Consider the following 21,244-nt stretch of genomic DNA (forward strand, 5'->3'; position numbering starts at 1 on the left):
TCCATTGAAGGTTGAGACATTAGATAAAGGTATTAGGCCTACATAAACACGATACATATCGGAAGTGGTACTCGAAACAAGGAGGTAATGCCTGATAATGTAAAAAAGCCCGCGAAATATTGGAAAAGGTTCTCGAAGCGCGAAGCAAGGATAAAGTAATGCTTGATGATGAAAATATTGAAAAAAACACGATAAAATAATATTGGAAGTGGTACTCTAAGCAAGGATACAAGTTAAATGATTGGTAGTGAAAGAAAACTAATATTACCTCTATTTTGATTATTTGAGGGGCATTACACACAGAGGATCGAATAGAAAACAAATCTCTACATAAAAAGAGGGGTGAATTGAATAAAATTATGTTGATAAATTAAATTACTGTCAATAATACATGAAATAAAAGATGACACAAAATTTAAAATCCAGAAAAAAATCATAAGTAGATTTCTAGGTGTGTATTAGGAGCGGGTGGGGTTAGTCTGCTGTGCAAACCCCTCATTCGAGTTAAAGGGTGATCCAGGCTAGAGATATATCATGAAATTTTCAGCATTTTGCTCTGAATTTTACTCTATTTACGTGTAGATATAAATATTTTCAGCCCGGAGCATCCCTTTAAGGGAGACCCACTTGATGATCAAAGTTTCAATCAGGGTCTGTGTCTGCAGACTAGGTGGGGGTAGCCCCAAAAGGAAGTGCATTGCAACAGGTTGCAACACAAACCTGCTCTGGTTTGTCAATAAATTTTACCACCTACGCGGAAACTGAAAACGAAAGTAAAAGATGGTTCCGGGTCGGAGAGACTAAACAGTTTAGATTAAAAAAAAGTATTTTTCTATTCATCCGCTCCGCCAGATAAAGGTCAAGCTTTATTTCCTTATACCAAAACGAATATTGCACCATTTCACACTAATCCCTGATCACCTCTATGTTTTTTTTAATGTAGCCTGTAGTTAATGCAAAGTCAAATACGTTTCTTGTCATATATATATTTAACAAATTATTCTATTTTGCAGGAAAGAAAATACAAAATGTTTTATTTTCGGGTGGAAAAAATGATAAAATCAGCTATTTCTTCCTGAATAAGCTTATCTATCAGGCTGCGCGGGCAAAGCGAGCAAGCAAAACACTGCCTCCTTGTGGAATAAAATGGAATATGGAATTATGTGACAGGATGAATGTTAGAATCGTTCAGAAATAATCCGAATTTAACATTTCTATGTACCCTTTTATTACTGTTATTTGCTCATTTTTGGGGTAGGAAGGGGCATGAGGGGGGGGGGGGGTTGGTGGCCATGCACTCCACTCCCTCAAAAAACGTAACAAATAATAATAGTAACAAAAATGAGAAAAGAACAAAGGAAAATAAAGAGACGAGGTGAAATATAATATTATTTTCTGAAAATGATGTAGTAATGATAATCTATCGGAAAATTTGATTTGTCTTTGAAAAGGTCGAATTTTTTGCTCGCTCGATTCGCTTGCTCGTAGCTGTTAATAAATTTGGCCCCTTGTTCGTCATTTCTGCCCCCTCATTTTTTGGTTGTGGGGGGGGGGGGGGGGCTTATGACGCCACTGCAATGTAATGACCCCTGTTAGTGGAAGAGTCACACTAAAGAATCTGACTCGACACCGATTAATGTAGTTTTCAACAATATAGGATCGGTCGGTATGGATTTGGTTTCCCACAAGTGACTGAGACACAAGCCGGGTCCCGTAACACAAAGGTTAGCGATTAATTGTACGCTTGAATATTACGATTGATTGATAAGCTTTGTGTAACGGGCCTCAGGACGGAAACGTAGCAAGAGTTTAGAAAACGTTTTTATCTGATCCAATTTCGTAATTAAATCCAGACCAGAGTGATACACTTTCCAAACGTTTCGGTGTCCGACGTCGTTCTTGTTTATCATGTTCGACCAATGCAAAGATCTGACATGAAAGTAATCGCTGGCCTAGGCCTAGAGTAGTGGAGGGGGGGGGGGGGTTGAGGGTATGTATAGGGGGGCAATGGACCCCCTAAATGTTTCAACCCCCCCAAAAAAAAATGAAAACAATGATAAATGATTAGGCCCTAAGGTTATATGTCAAAATCTATGGTAATTCCACATATTCAGGGAGGAAGAAATCTTTGCTTCACAGAAGAATGGGCATGATGGGGAAACGGTTAGAATATTTCATATTTGAGTGACATCATCGGTCTCCTCATTTGCATACTGACCAGGATGTTCATATAACTGTTTTGCGAAATTAAGCGAAACTTTAAAATGTCATACCTTTCTTATACACTGTAAAACAAATGAAGTGCTAATTTAGCACTTACAGTACTTGTATAGTGACTGCACTACGGGTGCTGATTTTCTAGTTTTAAATTTAAACTAGAAAATCAGCTTAATTTCACAAAACAGTAAATGCCCATCCTGGTCGGTATGCAAATGAGAAGACTGATGACGTCATCCACTCACTATTTCTTTTGTATTTTATTTTATGAAATAAGAAATATTCAAGTTTTCTACTCATTATCAAGTGAAACCACAATTGATTCCCCCAGAATATGTGGAATCAGCATTGTTTAATACTAATGAAATTTTGTATAATTCAAATGATAAAAGACAAAAGAGACATAAATAGTGAGTGAGGGACATCATCAACTGTCTCATTTGCATGTCACTGAATTGTGCAGAACACTGATAAGCGAAACTTTAAAATGTCGTAACTTCCTTATTTTACATCCGATTTGATGAAAATTTACAGCGTTATGCTTGTTTGATATTTCTATATCGATTCAATTCAACAATTTTCTCGGGTGGACTTGACCTTTAATAGATTCAAAATTAATTTGTTGGCTGAACTTTAAAAACCAGCTCGTTTTTTTTTTGTTCCATGGTTCAACACCCACAACGCTCATATATTCAGACACAGATCCCATTGTCAAACCTGTAACAAAATTGAAGTATTGTATACTTCAGACAATAAAAATTAAAAGAAATAGTAATGAAGGGCATTTCCATATCACTAACATGTGCATACAGGCCCAACTGATTGTGAAAAAACAAGCAAAACTTCAAAGTGCCATAACTTTCTTATTTTAAATCCGATTTTGATGAAAATTCCAGTGTTATGCTTGTTTGAATTTTCCCTATTGATTCAATAAATCATGTATGCACTGTTAGAAAATGTATCCTTAAAATAAAAGAAGTTCATGCAGCAGAGTATCGAGAACACCTGTAATCTTACCAGATTGCGTAATCTTACAGGAAATTGGTATTTGGTGTATGGAACCTTACAATTTTCCTTAAAGGAGAATGAAACTCTTGAAACCAGCTGAATCCATATCAAAGAGAAAAATCAAAGAAACATATTGTTGAAAGTTTGAGGAAGATTGAACGAATAATAAGAAAGTTATGAGCATTTGAAAATTGAGATCACTAATGCCATGTAGATCCTCCCATTGGCAATGCAACCAAGATCTGTGATGTCACACACGTACAACTGTCCCTCATTACTTTAGTACTTATTTCACTTATATTCTCACTTTTATAGAGTCTATCACAAGGTGAGGTGTTCTCTTTATGAGAGGACAAGTACAGAGGTTTCACAACATTATATCAATGATGAATCGTTTGTCATATGATTAGAATGAGCAAAAAGAGATGTTTTGGGGTACATTTTCAGTGTCCAAAAGGGGAGAGTTGTCCAGTTTTGGACACTGAAAATATACCCAAAACATCTCTTTTTGCTCATTCTAATCATATGACAAACGATTCATCAATGATATAATGTTGTGAAACCTCTGTACTTGTCCTATCATAAAGAGACTCTTTATCATAAAGATAGACTCTATAAAAGTGAGAATATAAGTGAAATAAGTACTAAAGTAATGAGGGAGTTGTACGTGTGTGACATCACAGATCTTGGTCGCATTGCCAATGGGAGGATATACATGGCATTAGTGATCTCAATATTCAAATGCTCATAACTTTCTTATTATTCATTCAATCTTCCTCAAACTTTCAACAATATGTTTATTTGATTTTTCTCTTTTATATGGATTCAGATGGTTTCAAGGGTTTCATTCTCCTTTAAAGAAGACACCCTTTTCCCCTTTTTAAACAGACCTGTTCTCTTAAAGGAGAATGAAACTCTTGGAGCAAGTTAGCTTTTGTGAAAGCAGAAAAATCAAAGAATAAGATCAACAAAAGTTTGAGTAAAATAGGACTAGCAATAGAAGAGTTATGAGCATTTGAATGTCGAGATCACTACTGCTATGGAGATCCTCCTATTGGCAATGCGACCAATATCTATGATGTCACAGATGAACAACTCTCCCCTTTTGGACACTGAAAATATACCCCAAAACATCTCTTTTTGTTCATTCTAATCATATGACAAACGATTCATCAATGATATAATGTTGTGAAACCTCTGTACTTGTCCTCTCATAAAGAGAACACCGTAACCTTGTGATAGACTTAATAAAAGTGAGAATATAAGTGATATAAGTACTAAAGTAATGAGGGAGTTGTACGTGTGTGACATCACAGATCTCGGTCGCATTGCCAATGGAAGGATCTACATGGCATTAAATATTCAAATGCTCATAACTTTCTTATTATTCATTCAATCTTCCTCAAACTTTCAACAATATGTTTCTTTGATTTTTCTCTTTGATATGGATTCAGCTGGTTTCAAGGGTTTCATTCTCCTTTAAATTGCAGAAAAATTCCTGTTTTTCATAATGAGTTTACAGTATGATTCTGTTATTGCTTTTTGCAAAATCTTCTCTTTTTTCTGTACAATCAGGGTTTTTTAACAGTATGGGATGGACCTGACATTAATTAAGCCCTCATGGGATTATACATTATACATTGATTCAACAGTCATCATCCATCAATAGGCCTACCTGCCAAGTTCCAACCCTAATCAGGGCGTCGTCTTACAAAGAACTGCAATTGATCTGATCAATCTCAACTATGGAAAGCCAACAACGTCCACATCTAAAATGCATGTTCCTTCAAAATGATTTCTAGGTGTGACGTAGGCCTATATGTACGTTCATTTTAATTGTTCTCTAGTCTTGACAATTTGGTGTATTTGCCTTCTTTTTTTTACAAAGGACATTTTGCCAATTTCATGGAGAAAACAATTATGACACGGTTGGATTTCCAGAGAGTTATGATCGAATGGATCAATCGACAATCATAACTATATTTTGGTAAGACGGGGCCTGGTATCTGACGGACAAGAAGTACTAGTAGAAAGTAAATTACTGCTAAAAGAATTTCCAGAATATATGAACAATCATAACTTTTTCTTTAATGCTATCTGACTGTATAAAATTGGTGACAGATTCAATAGGGACACACGAATTAAAATGCAAATTTTCCTTTCCACAAAATAGGAATGGTCTAGTTGGAAGCCCGTATACCTGGGAAAAATAGCGGTGACACGCCATTTGCTCCTGCAACAATTGCTCCGGGATTAATATCGTCTAAGATCATGAAGATGTAGGGTTAGGGTTACACCCAGGGTTGAAGTTGGCCATTCCATAAGTGTGTGGAATTCCTTAAAGCGGAGCAATCGTCGCCAGAGCAAATATCATATGGAACCCAAATAGCATCGCTCCAGCTCCAGCAAGCCCGGCCCAGTCAAAGTCTATTATCAATATCATCCAGTCATATTAAATATAAATTATGCCATCTATTTGCCAACATACATGTATCATCATCATCATCATGATGATCATCATCATCATTATCATCATGTTACGAGGTGAGGTAATCCTGTTGACCTCGATCTATTCATCTGAAATTACAGTCCTCCATATCAATTCTATTTTCCACATATTGAGTAAAAACATGCAAGTATAAAAAGTTACAATATATTACATAAATAAGACATAGAAGATCAAAATGTGGAGGGGATTGACAAAGGCCATATTGATCTATCAATCCCCAGTGAAAGAAAAAAAAGTGGAATACATAAATTACAAATGAAAAAAAAAGACAAAACTCCAGACAAAGCAAAAGAAAGTAAAAGGCGAATAAAGGGGAGGGAGAGGCAAATATAAAACTACCTTAAGGAGTAAGAAGGGAAAATTTATATTTTCGTTTGAAAGACAGGAGTGTGGGGGAATGTTTGAGTTCATTCGATTAAAAAATTCCAAAGTTTGGGTCCGACATATTGAATAGTGTTTCGTGAAAATGTGTATTTGAAATTTGGAATAAAGATATCATATCCATACAATGTGTCATTATACAAGAACAAAAACTTTTACACGTGGAGGGTAGAGACGGTTTTGAAAAAAAAAGTAGTTAGATGCCACAAAGTGGCATTGCCTTAAAAACCATTTGTGTGTTGTCACCTGAAGGTGAATTCCGTCCTCATCAAGGGGAGCGCCAACCTTCTCTCCTTTCATATACAACACAATTACCATTTAGATTCAAACAAACATATGGGCATGAAAGGTATCAGCGATTCAACCCACATCAGTCAATTATAACAAAATATAATTTAGGTGGTATTGGAGCAGCTATCTTACCTGATAAACTTGAGCTTTTCCGATGGGCGGAGTGAAAAAAGTCAGAGTACTCTGCAATGAGCTGTATGCTTCACCAGTGTGTGTCGGAAGAGTGCAGAGAACAGTCTGATTCCCTGATATCTAATGCAGGGTTTATTATCGTGTTGGAATGTCGGGTTGGGATGGAAAGTGATCAGTCAGTCCGCAAGCCCTGAAAAAGTAGCTTCTTTTATCCAAGTGATATTCATGACAAGAGGGTTTTTGCATAGTTAATGAGCTTGGTGCGAACCAAAACACCTCTTTTTATTCGGCCATTGCTGCTCTAAATATTGACCAAATTTCATGTTTTTGGTATCTTTGTAAAGAAGAAGAATTATTCTTTTAGGTCATGTGTTTGGATTCTTAAAAGAATGTTGTAATATAGGAAAAACTTTTGATCTAAAACATGAAACAAAATATTTTTTTTCATGCAACAAAAGTTGTTGTTTTCACACTTAATTTCTGTTTAGGCACAAATGATTTTTAAATCATGATAAAGCTGAAGATCTAAGCTTTAATATGATATAATTTTATAAGAAGATGTATTTTAGATGGGTCAGCAGCCAGCTTTTCATAGGCCAAGTACATTTTGCAGCTAAAAAACAAGAATACTGCGCTCTGATTGGTCATAGACCACACACCCACGCAAATTCCAATGTTCCCCACACTGGGCCTCTGCAAGGTCACACTCACCATGTGGTAATCTCTTCGAATTACCCGCGCCTGTTTGTTTTGAAAACAGTATTCAGCCAATCAGAACTCTGGATTTTATGTTACTCAGAAATTTCAGAAATCTCGTCTTGCATCTTGATGGATATAACTGGCTGCTGACCCATCTAAAAGATGCCACATATCAAGAGTGACATTGTAAGAAAGTATAGAGTTTGAGCTTTCTGATGATATAAATAATGTTGGTGCCTAAAACACAAAATGTTGCACAATTTGCAAGTGAAAACAGGGGAAGAAAATTCTGTTTGATGCATCTTTTCAGGTAAAAAATTCACTTATTTATCAAAATATTTCATTCAAAAGAAATGACCAATATAAAAGGGTAACATTTACTCTTGCCCATGGTACAAAAATAATCAATATTACTCAAGGAGAAAGTGGTTAAATTCTTTGAGAAAGAAAGTCTCACAATTCACGAGATTTTGCAGGGACATGAATTCAGCCACGAGAGGACTTGGATAAATCTTGCTCATTTGCTCATTAACACAGGGGCTTGCGGACTGACTGTGATCAAGGCCAGACTTCCAGAAACAAATCACGAACCTAAGCTAGTCTCGGTATCGAGACTAGTCTCGGTATCGAGACCCTTTTCGGTAAGGGTGATCATACAAGCGGTCTACACATAACATTTGTTTTCTTGGCTAATCAAGTATTTATTAGACTAAAATTTTGGACACTCTACGTATTCGTCAGGAGTAGCTAGATTACAATTTACTCCTAAAACACATTATCTTTCGGAATTTAACTATTTTCCTGTCACTGAAGCCGATACGTGTAACTGTAAGATATAAATAATATATATATATATATATATATATTGTCATAGACGTTTACTATCGATATATATATGTATATATTTGGATTATGACTTCTCCTTCGGCGAGATCGTTGATTTTCTTAAAGTTTTAGGAGTATTTTTCACCCTAGATGAACAACATAAGAAAGAAGATCTAAATTACAAAGAAATCTTAAGCAAAATTAAAACACTCTTGAACTTTTGGAAGCTAAGGAATATAACGCTTATGGGGAAGATTCAACTATTAAAGGTGCATATCTAATCTAAAGTCCTCTATCGAGCGTCTCTTACTCCTGTTCCTAAGTTGGTTTACGAATCATTGGATGAATTAACTTTTGATTTCTTATGGAAAGGTAAGAAAGACAAAATTAATAGGAATACAATGTTTTTAGACTATAAGCAAGGAGAATTAAATATGGTAAACTTCCCTGTGCAGGTAAAGGCACAGCGAATAATGTGGATTAAAATACTTTTAAATAAAGATGAAGATATTAGTAGACCGGCCAAAAGTCAAAAAGTGCTCTAGATAAGGATTCGACGGCAAAATTTGTTAATGCTTGGCATCTGAGCTAAAAGTCTTGCAAAAATACCCAGGAACAGCGTACGGCCGGATGCCAAGCGCAATTTTGCGTGAAAGTGTCATTTTTAGCGTAAAAACTGAAAGAATGTCGAAAATCACGCATTTTGATATTTTGACGGATTATCATCATATTTTTGATTATCTTTGATATAAAAATATTTTTATTCAGAGTTTCAAATTATTTCAAGTCTCATAAATATGCATTTCAAATTTGAATATTACACACACACATATGGCACAGGGAAACATAAAACCGCGATTTCCTCAAAATAAAAGTTTGCGAAAACTATCAATAGTTTGAAGTTTTATTACGCAGCTTAAATTCTTCGATTTAAGTGCGTTTCTCAATCGAATGTATAGTAAATGTCCTAATGTCACAAATATTAAAAGAATTTTCAAGTAAGATGGAAGATATCTCACTTTATGTTATCCGAAAGGAGACAATGTGCATTTTCCCAGGTGCGCATTTTGAAAGAAAAATTTAAAATACCGTACATTATGTACATAATTACATGTATAAGTACATACTAAAGCGAGTTTTTAATTACATGTATAAGTGCATTCTAAAGCGAGTTTTTAATTGGATAGCACAATTTGTCAATTCTTTGCATCCCAGCTAAAAGTCTTGAGTAAATCCTGAGGAATAACGTACGGGCGGATGCCAAGTGCACTTTTGCGTGAAAGTATCATTTTTTTTGCGTAAAATTTGAAAGACTGTTGAAAATCACGCATTTTGATATTTTGATGGATTATCATCATATTTCTGGTTATCTTTGATATGTAATTATTTTTATTCAGAGTTTTTAATTATAAGTCTAGTAAATATGCATTTCAATTTGGAATATTACACACACATATATGGCAATATGAAATAAAAATCGTGATTTACTAAAAATAATAGTTTGTGAAAACTATCAATAATAACGTTTGTGTTCCGCATCTCAATTTCGTCAATTTTAGCGCTAACCGAATCAATACATAATAATTGTTGTCATGGCACATATAGTGAAAACAAATGTTGAAATATGATGCAAGATATATCATTTCATGTTATATATGCGAAAGATAACAATGTACATTTATCGGATGCGCATTTCTGATAAAATACAAACAGCGCACAATATTACATCTATACTGCACATACTAATATTAATCAGTGCGATACTCGTCATGATATTATATAGGATTGTGTTTACTTTTGTAGAGTTCGATCTTCTTGCTATTTCCGCGAATTAATTGGTGCTGAACGTAAATCTACCTGTGGCGTTATTCATAAAAAGGTCTGATATTTAATTTGCCGTTACCATGGTAACATTAATTTTGTAGGAATATCTATATCCAAAATCATTGAAACAGTAGCGTACCTATAATTTTCCACAGGGGGGGGGGGGCAAAACCGTCGGCCAACAAATTTGACAAGCAAAAAAAAAGGTCTTCAAGCTCGTCAGGGGGGGGGGGCAAAAAAGGTTTTCAAGCTCATCGGGGGGGGGGGCATGGATACGTCTTTTGCATGGGTTGGGACTCGTCAGCAGGGGGGCAGTCTGCCCCCTCTGCCCCCCCCCCCCGTAGGTACGCTAGTGCATAGAAAATATACATGTACGAATAAAACGATCGAATTAGCAGTCAATCTACATTTTACTTCAATTATTGAATTATCAAAGTCTACAAAAATATTGCCGTTGCCACGGCAATACCTATTTTTTGTCTCGCCTGCATGCATAGCAGAGCAGGACTAAAGGAGCCACTTTTCCGGCGGAGGCGACGGTAGTTTTGATATAACAGCGTCATATCAACCTTGAAATCTTAACCAAGGTTACCTTTTCGAAATTTCGTTATAACTTTGAACGTATAATAGAAAAAAATTAATGACACTTATAACAGTATTCAGGTATTACTGATCGTCTTGCACAAGTTTTAGATCACATGATTAAGGTCAAAGGTCATTTAGAGTCACTGAATTTTGGCCATATGGGGGTATTTTTTCTTAATGTCATCATAACTTTTGAATTTTATTGATCCAGTTCACGATTAAACTTGAATATAAGGGTATTAAAGTATCATCGATCATTTTGCACAAATTTCAGTTCAAATGGTCAAGGTTATACGTCATTTAGGTTCGATGAGCTTATTATTTTATTATCACATGAATGGCGCTTTTGTGAATAATTATTAGTTTCAGTTGTTTCCAATGTTCTGCTGCTACAATTATTATGTGAAAATATGAATAATAAATGTTATTTGGTCTTTTGCATTGCAAGTTATAATTTTCATTCAATTCATTTTGCTTCATTACAGTTTTCGCGTTTGCTATTATCATAGGTCCATGCTGTTATACAGTGCGTCCCAGAAAAAACGAAACCGAGATTTAGCGATGATTTATCATAACTTAATCACAAATACAATAGACAAATGACCTACCAATGTAAAGCTTAGAATCTCCTCTTTCATCTGATATGACTTATATTATTCCCCATTCACGCATGAGTGAGCAAAAACAATTTGAAGAGGGGATACCAAAAAGTCATTTGGCGGGCTGTATCTGGGTTTCAAAAAGAAAACCACATTTCTAAAAAGTTCAATATCTTAGCAAATGAGGTAAAACAAAAATCGTCAAATCATGAACAATGATCAGTATTTAATTATAGCATTTGATGCGAGCGCGAAGCGTGAACTGAAAATGTCGAATTAAACGAAGGATTTTAAACATATTTTTAATGTCGAAAAAGATGAATATCTTACTTAACAAAAACGTTAGAGCAAAAGCGCGAGCTAAAATTGGGAGAGAGAGAGAGAGCTAAAGATTTGACATACAGTATTCAAATTTATTTAATAATGGACTGGATGCGACTGGATTCTGAGAAGTTGACACTTCAAGCAAGGTTTTTTTTAAACAGATAGCAAGTTGTTTATCTCATATATTAATGCCAGCGCGAAGCTCGAGTCGAAAATGTATTTGCCATCTTTTTGTAATCCCGTGTAGGGTGCCTATCTCGCGAATCGCGAGCAGAATACTTTGGGTATATTACAGCGGCGTACCCAGGATTTTCCAAAGGGGGCAGGGCAATTTTTTTGGAGGATATTTCGTCCGCGAAAAAAAATTACAAGCAAAAAAAAAAAGGTTTTCAACAACAAATAAAGGAATTTGTACCAGAAAAAAAAAATCGTCAGGGGGGGGGGGGCAGGGGTACGTCCCCTGCATGAGTTGTGACTCGTCGGGGGGGGGGGGGCAGTCTGCTTTACGCTATATTATCTTGAAAACGGGATACTTTCAGCTCCATCCTTTCAGACACTACACATGACCTTAGGCAGCGGGGGGGGGGGGGGGCAGAGGCAGTTGCGGCCAGAAATTTTGTAACTCGTTTTAAGTATGTACTTATTCATGTAATTATGTTAATAATTTACAGTATCTTCAATTTTACATTCAAAATGTCCCCCCCCCCTCCCCGCTAAATTTTGCATGCCCCCTTTCGGAAAATATTTCTTCCATCTTACTTGAAAATTCTTTTAATATTTGTGACATTAGAAACGATCGATATTCAATAGATGAACCAATTTAAATCGAAGAATTTAAGTTGTAAAAAAACTTAGAACTATTGATAGTGTTCACAAACTTCTATTTTTAGTAAATCACGATTTTTTAATGTCATATTGTCATATATGTGTGTGTAATATTCCAAATTGAAATGCATATTTAGTAGACTTATAATTTGAAACTCTGAATAAAAATAATTCCAAATCAAAGATAATCAAAAGTATGATGTTAATCCGTCAAAATTTCAAAATGCGTGATTTTCGACAGTCTTTCAGATTTCACGCTAAAAATGATACTTTCACGCAAAAGTGCACTTGGCATCCGCCCGTACGTTATTCCTCAGTATTTCCGCAAGAATTTGAGCTGGGATGCAAAGAATTGACAAATTGTGCTATTCAATTGAAAACTCGCTTTAGTGTGTACATATACATGTAATTGAAAACTCGCTTTAGTATGTACTTATACATGTAATTATGTACATAATGTACGGTATTTTCAATTTTTTCTTTCAAAATGCGCACCTGGGAAAATGCACATTGTCTCCTTTCGGATAACATAAAGTGAGATATCTTCCATCTTACTTGAAAATTCTTTTAATATTTGTGGCATTAGGACATTTACTATACATTCGATTGAGAAACGCATTTAAATCGAAGAATTTAAGTTGCGTAAAAAACTTTAAACTATTGATAGTTTTCACAAACTTTTATTTTGAGGAAATCGCGGTTTTATGTTTCCCTGTGCCATATGTGTGTGTGTAATATTCAAATTTGAAATGCATATTTATGAGACTTATAATTTGAAACTCTAAATAAAAATAATTGCATATCAAAGATAATCAAAAATAATAAAATAATCCGTCAAAATATCAAAATGCGTGATTTTCGACATTCTTTCAGATTTTACGCTAAAAATGACACTTTCACGCAAAATTGCGCTTGGCATCCGGCCGTACGCTATTCCTGGGTATTTTTGCAAGACTATTAGCTGGGATGCCAAGCATTAGCAAGCATTAACAAATCTTGCCGTCCAAAGTATAAAAAATCGTTTTGGCCGGTCTACTATATGAAATGGAAACAGTACTTTAATTTCTCTAAATGGGAAAACTTAATTATTAGACCATTTATTGGAGCCCAGAGCCAGCTCTCCACCGGATAGGGGATGGAGGTGTTTTAGGGAGGGTCGGGGGGAGGGGGTAGGGTCCAGGGCTGAGTTTGTTGTTGAGATTGATTTTATTTGAGTGAAGAGGCCGAGGCAATGGGTTAAAAAAAAATATGCTGATGGCTTCAATTCGCTAGGTTCTATTAATGATTTATTTTTGTGTATTTGACACTGAAAAATAATTCAATATGTTGAATTTATTTGTAGAAGTTTATTCTTAATGCATATTATTACTATCAATGTTATTTATAATTATGTTTTAGAAGATGTCTGACATGATTGTGTTTTATTGTAACATTCAAGAAAAAAAATGATGTTAAATTTATAAGTTGTCAAGGTATTTATCAATTTGTAAAGACATCAAACTTCTATTTGTTATCTATATTTTATTTTGTATATGAATTGAAGTTGTCAATAAAAAACTACTTAATACAAAAAAAAATATCGAAAATCAACGTATGTCTATGACTCTATGCTAATACAACAGATTTCGTTATTAAATTACTTAGTGGAGCAATTAACGAACACGCACACACGCTCACCCTCGCACCATCATTATCCCACACACTCATCACTAAAATCTCACATGTATCTTGAGCACGTATGATCTGTTGGATATCGGAAGAACTAGTTCAGATGCGGGGTTCGATTCCCACTTGTTTATAGTTCAAAGTTTTTATTGATTTATTTCCCCGGGTTTATTTCCTACACAAGCATTTATACATGGTACATGTATTAAAATATATAACAGATTGTCAATATAGAAAACAAAAACATGAAGTGATCGATTGCATAATTTCGTGTCATTACATTCCAGAAAAAAAAGTTCCACAAAACTGACACTTAGAAAGAAAACTGCCTAAATCAACAGGAATTAGGAGAGGTTAAGATGAACTTAGTTTTATACAAAGAGAAAATGTGATGAGATAGCAAAGTGAAATAGATAGACTATAAATACATAGATAGATAGATAGAAGAAAGAAAGAAAGCTAGATAAAAAGCTAGCTAGCTAGATGGATGGATGGATAGATAGATATATATATATATATAGATATATAGATAGGGAGAGAGATGCAGAGAGAATTGGGAGGGATACAAATAATTGCATAAAAATGAGTTTTTAAGAGGATCAACACCATTCTAAAGATATAAAACAGATATACAACAAAATAACGGGTGGTTCATTGTATCACATTCGTGATATTTCTTTAGCCAAAACAGCCAAATATTTTTTTAAATTTCAACACGAATGTTCGGTTGACAGAGCGAGTAGTATCGATGGGGGGGGGGGGCGTTCTCAAACTTTGGACCAGTCAGAGCAAAGGGATTACTCGTGGCATATGAAGAATGGTTTCTTGCATTATTTAATTGTCTCGTGATAGGAGGACCATGGTGACTGTTCTTTCTAAATTTTTGAAGTGATGCACCATAAGAATGAGCAAAAAGGAAGATTTTTGAAGTATTTTATAGTCCATCAAAGGGAAAGTTGTTCACATGTGACATCACACATATCTGTTGCCAATTGGAGGATCTCCGCAGCATTAGTGATTGCAATATTCAAATGCTCATAACTTTTTGATTGTTTGTCCAACTTTTCTCAAACTTTCTTTGATCTTATTCTTTGATTTTGCTTTTTCCACACAAGCCCACTTGTTTCAAGGGTTTCATTCCCCTGTAATATTGAGAATATCATTTAAATAGAAAACTATGATTTACACTGGTGCTCATTTATTCAATTCTTTGGATGAGTCTATAAAGCACTCAATACTTTCAAACGCAAACTCAAACTAACCAAATTAATCGTTACAATACTGAGATGAGTACGAGTATGACCATCAACGAGTAAGGACGTGCCGCGTACCCTCTCCCGAGCTGTTTTAATCTACATAGGTATATGTCGGGCATTCAGCATGAGCAAACACGCATCAACGAGACAATCCGGAGCTAAGCGGCCTAGGGCGTCGGCTACCCCGTCTACCCCGTCCAGCCCTGATGCCAACTTGGGCGTGTCATCGGAAATGAAATCATATCTAGATGACTATTTTGGGAAAATTAATGAACGGTTGTCATCGTTGGAACGCCAAATTACTGTACAGAATACAAGACTTGAACATAGAATGGAGGAATTGGTTGCATCGCTAAATTTTCAAGCAAAAGAAATTGATGATTTGAAAACGAAACTGAGGAAAGTACAAGAGGAAAGTGATATGAAGGGGAAAAAAACTTGAAGCTGAAATTGATAGACTTTCCGCCTACATATCGCGAGAGAACCTCGTCTTTTTGGGAATCCCAGAAAGTGGAGAGGGTGATGAGAATACGAAGGAAACTTTGAATAGATTTCTCGTCGAGAAATTGAAGTTGAGACAAGATTTTGTTTAACAAATTGAATATCAACGAGTTCATCGGGTGCAAGCTATACACAGACCACGCCCCATCAAAGCACGGTTCCTTAGATTTGCAGACAAGTTGACAATTGACAAGAATGCTAAATTGTTGAAGGGGAGTAAGATGTACATTGCACAAGATCTGCCCAAACGAATTCGAGAAGAAAGGAAAGCGCAGGCACCGGCCTTGAAAGCGGCACGGAACGCTGGGAAGCTTGCTTATTTCTCACGGGCGGAGCCGACTAAACTCTTCGTCGCTGGAAAATGGATCCCACGGGAGGACCAAGAGGAGCTCATCGGAATATGGGGGAAACAGAGTGGAGCAGGAATGAATAACGCCTCCCTGCAGATACATCGGGATCAGGCAGGAGTTAGGATGGAGCGGAATGGAGGAATACAACGAGGAAAAGCAGGTGACAGTGCATCGTTTACAGCGAGGAAGATATGGGCAAGGAGAGACGAGGGTCCGACCGAAAACGGCATCGAAGCAATGGAAAGCATCGGCGCTGAAGCAACGCAACATGAGGGATATCTCGCAGGAGCAGTAGGAGGAGAAAACGTCAAAGAATCGTAATTCTGTAAATATTTTCAGTAATAAAGGAAAATTAAAGCCGATAGGATTACTGGATGTGGAAGCTGTACGGAGGAGATAGGCCCTAAGGAATACAAGCAGTTACAGAAGCTAAGAAGGAGAAAGTGAAAGTTTGAGGAATAAACAGACCTGATGCCAACCATGCTATCGAAAAGTAAGATTTGCCTCATCTCTTGTTTCTTGTTTAATAAACCATTCTCAGTTGCTGATAAATATATAACGAATTACACGTTTCCGTTTTCTCTATACTAGACGAGGAAGCATTCGTCGCTTTAAATGTTATTTTGATGACTATACGTTAAAAAGTCGATGAATTACTCATCTTATAACAATATACCGTCAATTCTCCTAAAGAAGAAGAGAAAAGAATTGTAAAGAAGAATTTGAGCTGAGTATTTGGAAGATATAGGAAAGCGATCATTAATTCGAAGCCAAAATATTAGTTCACTAACATCGGATGCAAGTATCATCATTTACTGAAGGAAATACGTCAACAACAACCAAAAAAAAAAAATACGAAAAGGAAAGAAGAAGAACACTAAAAAGATAAGACGCTGTGTTGAGCGATGTTTGTGATAGTAATTCTTTTAATTTGGATACATTGCATCATATTTATTTGGTATTGAATATAAGGCTTCACAGTATATAATGTATATGTTTTATTCAATGGCAAAGTAACCATAGTTGTGAAAGGTTTGAATAGACTCCCCCCAAAAAAGGAGTTATATGGACGGTTGAAGGGTCGAAGAATATTGTTCCCCATCTAAAATTAAAAGTAAAGCAGAGAGAAGTCCTTTCTTTGTTGATGTGTTTCATTCTTCTCATCACTTTGAAATATTAAAGACATTAAACTGTGGCTTAAAGCCCATGAAATTACTCGAATCTATGATAACAATTGCTCCAATTTTATCTGGATTCAAGGCAATGCCATCTAATTCAAAGCTATAAGAATTAGTCAAACAAAATAATGATTTTTAATTTGTTTAAAAATTTTGGCGAGGTAGTTATTGATTGAATAAGATAAGCCACTTGTCCATGAGGAAGAACACGATATACTCTCAAGGAATTATGCACACAAAAAAGTAATGATAAAAAAAAAATAAAGGGTTTGAAGAAAGGAAGCACTTTTTTTTATTTTTATTATTAATCAGAGAAAAAAAAATATAAATGAAATACAACAAGAAACAGACTGGAGTGTAATTTTGACACAATCTTTGGTTCTTGTAAATAAATAAAAATGAGGGGAAAATTGAATGTCATGTCAGTTATAATTGATCATACCACATCGGATGGAATTTTGCTGTTTGTACGTTATTCGGAAAAATAATAATAATGACGAATGTATTTAGAGGACAAGGATGGACAGAGAAGAAGAATTTGAAGTTTAATAACCTATTTGTATGTTGATACCATGTAGTTTGAAATCAATGACCTCATCACAGTCATGTTTCAAATGAAGCGTATATATGGACACACCCAGTTCAAAAGAATGAATTCTATAGGTCATAGGAAAAAGAGATGATACAACTCAAGAGGAATCTTGTTCTTCTTCTTCTTTTTAATTGCAGTGTATAGGTTTGATTATTCTATGTAATCAACGTAATTGGTAGAAAATATTTTGATAGGGTAAGGAGAGGAATGGAAGGAGGAATCGCTGGAGTATATAATTGTTAATGTCAATTGCTACAGTATGACTCCTTTCTTTCTTCTCTCTCCCCCTCTTTCCCTTTTCTGCAAGATATGTTGTGCGATTGACATGCATATTTTAAAGAAAGATCCAATTGTTAGAGTGGCAATTGGTGTAATGTGTAAATTCCATTCTGTTGATTTGAAAAATTCAACTTGCGCTTACTTAAAGGTCAAGTCCACCCCAGCAAAATATTGATTTGAATAAATAGAGAAAAATTAAACTAACATAATGCTGAAAATTTCATCAAATTCGGGTGTAAAATAAGAAAGTTATGACATTTTAAAGTTTTGCTTATTTTTCACAAAACAGTGATATGCACAACTCAGTGACATGCAAATGAGTCAGCCGATGATGTCCATCACTCACTATTTCTTTTGTTTTTTATTGTTTGAATTATACAATATTCCATTTTTTACAGATTTAACCATAGGGACCGACTTTACTGAATCATATAGTATTAAACAATGCTAATTCCACATGTTCAGGGAGGAATTAATCACTGTTTCACTTGACAATGAGGAGATAATTAGAATATTTCATATTTCGTTTAATAAAATACAAAAGAAATAGTGAGTGGATGACGTCATCACTCTCCTCATTTGCATACCAACCAGGATGTGCATATAACTGTTTTGTGAAATTAAAGGACAAGTCCACCCCAACAAAAACTTGATTTGAATAAAAAGAGAAAAATTCAACAAGCATAACACTGAAAATTTCATCAAAATCGGATGTAAAATAAAAAAGTTATGGCATTTTAAAGTTTCGCTTATTTTCAACAAAATAGTTATATGAACGAGCCAGTTACATCCAAATGAGAGAGTTGATGACATCACTCACTCACTATTTCTTTTGTATTGTATTATATGAAATATGAAATATTTTTATTTTCTCGTCATTGTCATGTGAATGAAGTTTCATTCCTCCCTGAACTCGTGGGATTCCATTATTTTAACATTTTGTGCTTCAGGCAAGGAGGTCCTAATCGTCAAATTCGTAAAAATTGAAATATTGTATAATTCAAACAATAAAAAACAAAAGAAATAGTGAGTGAGTGACATCATCGACTCTCTCATTTGGATGTAACTGGCTCGTTCATATAACTATTTTGTTGAAAATAAGCGAAACTTTGAAATGTCATAACTTTCTTATTTTACATTCGATTTTGATGAAATTTTCAGCATTGTGCTTGTCTGATTTTTCTCTATTGATTCAAATCAACATTGTTCTGAGGTGGACTTGACCTTTAAGCGAAACTTTAAAATGTCATAACTTTCTTATTTTACATCCGATTTTGATGAAATTTTCAGTGCTGTGCTTGTTGGATTTTTCTCTTTTTATTCAAATCAATTATTTGTTGGGGTGGACTTGTCCTTTAAAGAGACATTCTTCAGAACTTTAGAATCTAATTTTGAACTGGACGTCTGGAATAAATGTTGATAAGACGCTAATACTTTAAAGGCGTCGTACAGTAAACAATAATCCTCTGGTATGTTCTTTTACACGATTGTTTATTCTTGTTAATGTCATTTAAAAACGACTGCAATTTCCTTTATTCCTTGTAAATGTTTAAGATGAAAGATTCCAAATGATTCAGCATGTTCAATATAATCCGACAGTGTATTATAAGAAATAATGATATATGGTCGAGTGGCCACATTAACTCGATTGTAATGGCAATCAGTGAATCCACTGGTATTTTAATAGACATTAGAATGAAAAGGAATGAAAAGCAAATATTTCAGAGACAAAACACAATAATTCTTGTAAAGAGGGTGTGTTATAATACGCCTCACGTGTATTCAATAGATTGTTAAAACATAATGCAAATGATAAGTCTATATAATGCAAATGAGGTGGGGGAGAATCTCGTCAAGCATGCGTTTAATTTAATTCGAAATAAGTATACGAAGATTCCTTTTCTCTTCCTACACCTTTTAGGTGAATGCAATGTCTGCTTAAAGATTCAGTGGTATATTTGATTAGATAATAGGTAACCATGATTACATAACCTTACTGATCATGGTTTGAAAATCTTAATTGAATCGTTGGTGGGATCTCATATACTCTTTTAAAATCAAACTGAATTAGAATGAATGTATCTTAGATGCAAATTTCGAAAAGGTTTAAGGTTCCAATAGTGGTCCTTTTGTATTATCCTTTTCGGTCTTAAAGGAGAAGGTTTTCAAAAGAATGTAGATATAGAAGTTGCAAATCAATTGGGTAAACATTGAACTTTTAATCCATATCTTAGTATATGTGGGTCGCCGGTATTTAGGGCATGAATATAGTCGAGAGGCAATTTCCTCAGGATAATGTTGTAGTCCACAGGTTTTTTTTTTCTCTTTATTTTCCTTTGCTCATTATTGACTTACCTTCAAAATAAATCTCAAGTTAGGGAGAGGGGTTGGCGAGACATGATGAAGATGTCTAAGACATGTAAGAGGGTTTTCGTTTTAAACATTTCCTTTATAGGAAGATCTCCCTTGATGGTCTTGCTTGTTGATGTTTGTTTTATGTGCACTTTGTTTTTCGTTTCCTATTTTCTTTCAGGGTCAGTTGGCAGTGGCATTTTGATCATGATCAGATTTACATGTAGGCCGGGCGGACAGGGTGCGGCGCTCTTCCACTTCTCATCCCACGATTTATTATCTTGTCCATACCCCTGTGTTTAATTCTTTAATCTGCAATTTCATATCTTTAAATGTTAAGGGAACTCGAGAACGTCATAAGAGGCAAAATATATTTAAATGGTGTAAGGATAAAAAAGGGCATATTATTTTTCTCCAGGAAACTTTTAGCACTCAAGATATTGTTAGTAATTGGAGTTCATGTGGGATGGCTTTTGTATTTTTAGTCACGGTACAAACCACGGTAAAGGCGTTATGATTTTAGTAGATAAAGGGTTTGATATCTCAATAAAACATACAATCATCGATACAGGAGGTAGATACATTTTTATTATTGGATCTTTGCAAAATCAGGAAGTAATATTGGGAAATGTTTATTTCCCTGTTAGTAGTAAAGTGCACGAGCAACTTGAGTTTTTGGATTCTATTATTAAGATTTTAGGAAGAAAGGAGTTCCAAAATAAACCTTTTATTATAGGAGGAGACTTCAATATGGTTAGGGATATTTATTTAGATTATGATGGAAAAAACGTAAACAAGAAGCAATCTAAACTTAGTTCAATGTTCGAAAATTTTCTTACGGATTATAAGGCC

The 21,244-nt window shown here is 35.0% G+C and overlaps 1 non-coding gene across 1 annotated transcript; it reads right to left on the reverse strand.

Moving 5' to 3' along the window:
- Window positions 1–6,299: 6,299 nt before the first annotated feature.
- Window positions 6,300–6,424, reverse strand: LOC129264018 (U6atac minor spliceosomal RNA). Its single transcript, XR_008584825.2, has one exon. It is a non-coding gene; the product is annotated as a U6atac minor spliceosomal RNA (small nuclear RNA).
- Window positions 6,425–21,244: the final 14,820 nt, after the last annotated feature.

The sequence above is a fragment of the Lytechinus pictus genome, chromosome 6, assembly GCF_037042905.1.
Source record: "Lytechinus pictus isolate F3 Inbred chromosome 6, Lp3.0, whole genome shotgun sequence".
NCBI lineage: Eukaryota > Metazoa > Echinodermata > Echinoidea > Temnopleuroida > Toxopneustidae > Lytechinus > Lytechinus pictus.